The 5,616-nt window shown below is 40.6% G+C and overlaps 1 pseudogene; it reads right to left on the bottom strand.

Moving 5' to 3' along the window:
* Positions 1-1,055: 1,055 nt before the first annotated feature.
* LOC125516643 lies at positions 1,056-5,332 on the bottom strand (annotated as a pseudogene).
* Between the last annotated feature and the right edge of the window lie 284 nt (positions 5,333-5,616).

Genomic DNA, 5,616 nt, shown 5'->3' with positions numbered 1-5,616 from the left:
GCTATGGAGCTACACTCAACCAGCCTTGTGGCGATTGATGGGCTCAGGATTGCTATTATGTTTATTTGCTTACGCTATGTAACTCGGTCTTAGCTGAGCATATGTAATAAATTGAACTTTGGATCATCAATGTAATAAATGACTTTTGTGTTTTATAGTCCTTGTAATAGGTGTGCTGGGCTTTTAATCCAGAGATAGCACAGAAATCTTAGAAGATTTGGACTCTAACGGTTCGGATCGTTACGTTATATGTATAATTAGTGCATGTTAAAACCTTATCGATCTTTAACTTGATTGTTCATTGTGGGTTTTCCACCGCTTCTGCGGGCAATGCACGTCAAGTTAGGCTTCCCAATAGTATCTAAGGGTCTAATGGGTTGGTGAAATCACATGTAAAGTAACGGGACAGTTCTCCCGTACCAAGAAACATGTTCTTCTGTTTGGTTGGGAAAGAGAATCTTAAGGCACCCATTCCATAAAATGGAATATACCCCTTAGATCCGGAATGCCCAGTTCCTCCAAATCGGCGGAACAGCATAAAACTACAACACCTCGCTCTCAACCCCGTTCTAGCCCGTCTTTCGCAACTGCACCTCTTAGTCTCTCTTTTCTCTGGTATTGCTGAACCATGGAGTATAGGCGATGGCGAGGACGGTTAGGAGGACTGGTGGCAAGCCAACACTTAGCAGTGACCCCTTCTCCTGAAGTCATCTCCTCCAACAGCGGTCGGGATGACGTGAATCCATCTCTCCTTCACCAGGGACGACCGAGAAGGCATAGGTCTGCCTCTCCTTGACTAGCGGTTTGGTGGCATATGGCAGGAACGGCTCAGCCTAGCGGCCGAGATGCAAAAATAATGATTCTCAAGTGCATCATAACATAGGTAATTAAATTAGAGTTATTTCAGATGCGATAAAAGAAATGTTGGTCTGTAGTAGTCCAAAGACTTTCAAAACTTGGTGTGATTAAGTATTTTTGACCAAAGTCTGGACACTCGGCATGCTTTATTGATCAGATAACAACATTACATAGTTTAGCAGCAACTTTAAATATATCTAATAGAACATGATGTAATCGGTAGGCATATAGTGGCAAATAGGTTCACCACGCTCTCTGTCTAATAGCTCAAAGTACTGTGTGTCCCAATCAGATGTGTTCATATGGCACATGGCTATTGTCGTCACACTCGCCATGCCATCTTTCAAATCCTTGAGTTGCACCCTCAAAGATTGCACTTGTTTTGGCCGATGGCAATAAAAAAACCTCATACAGAAAATCCATAAGGTGGCATGGCACCACGTTACTGCTGAGTTGGGTGATATGTTCCACAACATACATGGAGCTTGGATTCTCATGCCCATGAATCCTTGTAATGGCTGCTCATGTGCCGCTGACTCCCAATTCTCTGGTGGCAAACCTTGCCATTGCTTCGCGGGATGAGAAACACATGTGAGGTTCCTCCTTGTCAGCCGGTTTCCCACATGAATGAAGGGTGTCAGCTACCTACTTTGCCTTCATCGAGGCATGAGGTAATTTGAAGTATGAAAGGATGGTTGGCAAGTACTTTGACTCCAATGGAGTAGATGAAAAATGAATAGACTTTGGTGCACCATCTCGTGCAAACATGGTTCCTTCAGGCAGTGTAGTGCCAATGTGTAGATTCTTCTTCAGGAATAACATGCCAGTTTGAAACTTTACATGTCCGTGTTTTTCTAGTTCTTCAGGAATGGAGGAAGCTGCATTGTTATTATTAAAATAGAAGTTTAAGAGAAATATTGACATACTAATGATATTTTTGGAGATTAAATGCATACATTTTTTCACTGGTATAAAGAAACTAAGACATCATATTAAAAAAAATCAACTTGATATGGTAGCACAAGTACTTACAAGAGTGTGCATGATCTGGATCCCAATGTACCGCATAAGTACTTCCATGAAAATCATTTCTTTCTATAGAAAATCACAAACTATGAGTTGCTTCAAAACTAACATGTTCTCCACCTGATAAGATATGTAGCACAAGTACTTACTGGAAGTTGAATCTTCTAGTTTCCAATCAACTTTATAAGCACTTGCCCCAAAACCTTTTTCTTCTACAAGAAATAACAAACCATGAGTTCATTCGAGACTAACCCATTCTCGACTTCGCAAGGTAGCACAAGTACTTACCAGAAGGTGCATCTTCTAATTTCCAATCTACCTTATAAGCAATTGCCCCAAAACCTTTTTCTTCTGTAGGAAATAACAAGCCTTGAGTAAACATTCATTTAGGACTAACACATTATCGACTTGGTAAGGTAGCAGAAGTACTTACTGGACCGTGCATCTTCTGGTTTCCAATCCACCTTATAAGCACTTGCCCCAAAACCTTCTTCTCCTGCAGGAAATAACAAACCATGAGTTCATTCAGGACTACATTCTTAACATGGTAAGGTAGCAAAAGTGCTTACTAGAATGTGCACCTTCTGGTTTCCAATCCACCTTATAAGCACCTGCCCCAAAAACTTTTTGTTTTGTAGGAAATAACAAACAATAAGTTCATTCAGGACTAACACATTCTTGACATGCTAAGGTAGCACAAGCACTTACTAGAAGATGCATCTTCTGGTTTCCAATCCACCTTATAAGCACTTGCCCCAAAACCTTTTTCTTCTGCAGGAAATAACAAACCGTGAGTTCATTTGGGACTAACCCATTCTGACATGGCAAGATGGCACAAGTACTTACCGGAAGGTGCATCTTCTGATTTCCAATCCACCTTATAAGCACTTGCCCCAAAAACTTTTTCTTCTGCAGGAAATAACAAGCCTTGAGTAAACATTCATTTAGGACTAACACATTATAGACTTGCTAAGGTAGCAGAAGTACTTACTGGAATGTGCATCTTCTGGTTTCCAATCCACCTTATAAGCACTTGCCCCAAAACCTTCTTCTCCTGCAGGAAATAACAAACCATGAGTTCATTCAGGACTAATACATTCTTGACATGGTAAGGTAGCAGAAGTGCTTACTGGAACGTGCACCTTCTGGTTTCCAATCCACCTTATAAGCACTTTCCCCAAAACCTTTTTGTTCTACAGGAAATAACAAACAATGAGTTCATTTAGGACTAACACATTCTTGACATGCTAAGGTAGCACAAGTACTTACTGGAAGATGCATCTTTTGGTTTCCAATCCACCTTATAAGCACTTGCACCAAAACCTTTTTCTTCTGCAGGAAATAACAAACCGTGAGTTCATTCGGGACTATCCATTTCTCAACTTGGCAAGATAGCACAAGTACTTACCGGAAGGTGCATCTTCTGATTTCCAATCCACCTTATAAGCACTTGCCCCAAAACCTTTTTCTTCTGCGGGAAATAACAAGCCTTGTGTAAATGTTCATTTAGGACTAACACATTATCAACTTGGTAAGGTAGCAAAAGTACTTATTGGAATGTGCATCTTCTGGTTTCCAATCCACCTTATAAGCACTTGCCCCAAAACCTTCTTCTCCTGCAGGAAATAACAAACCATGAGGTCATTCAGGACTAATACATTCTTGACATGGTAAGCTAGCAGAAGTGCTTACTGGAAGGTGCACCTTCTGGATTCCAATCCACCTTATAAGCACTTGCCCCAAAACCTTTTTGTTCTGCAGGAAATAACAAACAATGAGTTCATTCATGACTGACACATTCTTGACGTGGTAAGGTAGCACAAGTACTTACTAGAAGATGCATCTTCTGGTTTCCAATCCACCTTATAAGCACTTGCCCCAAAACCTTTTTGTTCTGCAAGAAATAACAAACAATGAGTTCATTTAGTACTAACACATTCTTGACATGGTAAGGTAGCACAAGTACTTACTGGAAGATGCATCTTCTGGTTTCCAATCCACCTTATAAGCACTTGCCCCAAAACCTTTTTATTCTGAGGGAAATAAAAAATCGTGAGTTCATTCGGGACTAACCCATTCTTGACTTGGCAAGATAGCACAAGTACTTACCGAAAGGTGCATCTTCTGATTTCCAATCGACCTTATAAGAACTTGCCCCCAAACCTTTTCCTTCTGCTGGAAATAACAAGCCACGAGTAAACATTCATTTAGGACTAACACATTCTTGACTTGGTAAGGTAGCACAACTACTTACTGGAAGGTGCATCGTCTGATTTCCAATCCACCTTATAAGCACTTACCACAAAACCTTCTTCTCCTGTAGGAAATAACAAACCATGAGTTCCTTCAGGACTAACACATTCTTTACATGGTAAGGTAGCAGAAGTACTTACTGGAAGGTGCATCTTATGTTTCCCAATCCACCTTATAAGCACTTGCCCCATAACCATTTTGCTCTATAGGAAATAACAAACCATGAGTGCATTCAATACTAACACATTATTGACCTGGTAAGGCAACATCAGTACTTACTGGAAGATGCATCTTCTGGTTTCCAATCCACCTTATAAGCACTTGCCCCAAAACCTTTTTGTTCTGCTGGAAATAAAAAACCATGAGTTCATTCCGGACTAACACATTATCGAAGTGGCAAGGTAGCACAAGTACTTACCAGAAGGTGCATCTTTTGATTTCCAATCCACCTTATAAGCACTTGCCCCAAAACCTTTTCTTCTACAGGAAATAACAAGTCATGAGTTCATTCAGGACTAACACATTCTCTCCTTGGTAAGGTAGCACAAGTACTTACTGGAAGATGCATCTTCTGGTTTCCAATCCACCTTATAAGCACTTGCCCCAAAACCTTTTTCTTCTGGAGGAATTAACAAACGATGAGTTCTTTCATGACTAACACATAGTTGATGTGGTATGGCAGCACAAGTACTTACCAGAAGGTGCATCTTCTGGTTTCCAATCCACCTTATAAGCACTTGCCCCCAAAACCCTTGTCTTCTATAGGAAATAGCAAACCATGGGTTCGTTTGGGACTAACACATTCTCGACTTGGTAATGTAGTAGAAGTACTTACTAGAAGGTGCATCTTCTGGGTTCCAATCCACCTTATAAGCACTAGCCCCAAAACCTTCTCCTTCTGTAGGAAATGACAAACTATGAGTTTATTCAGAATTAACACATTCTTAACGTGGTAAGGTAGCACAAGTACTTACTTGAAGGGGGGTCCCAATGTACCGCATACACACTTTCACCAAAAGTGTCTTTTGCTGGAGGAAATAACAAACTATATGAGGTGATTTAGACTTGACACACCCTCGACTTGGTAAAGCTAGAACTAGTACTTACGAGAAGATGGAGGTTCACCCCCGTCACTACACTCAGCAAAGGCCGGGAGGATGAAGAAAAAGGTTACTGCTATATGCTTGATCGCCATGGCTAGATCACTATGAACTGAATTTCGTTGGGCGAGGAAGATAGAAGGGCCTAGGTGCCTATTTATACCACTCAACCATTTCTTTAGTAGTGGAACATAAAGAAGTGGTAGGTAAACATAACCCAATTTCCCTAGTTTGTAATAAATTCTGCCATTTATTACCTGCCATAATATATTTCCCCCAAATCACGCACTTTAATTGACTACCATAAATAAACAGATTTCTTCCCTGTGCTCTGCTATTATATTTGAATGGGTATTAAAAGGCACTAATGTAGTATATT

This window comes from Triticum urartu, chromosome 6, assembly GCF_003073215.2.
Source record: "Triticum urartu cultivar G1812 chromosome 6, Tu2.1, whole genome shotgun sequence".
In the NCBI taxonomy this organism is placed as follows: domain Eukaryota; kingdom Viridiplantae; phylum Streptophyta; class Magnoliopsida; order Poales; family Poaceae; genus Triticum; species Triticum urartu.
This window is presented reverse-complemented; position numbering and strand designations above follow the sequence as displayed.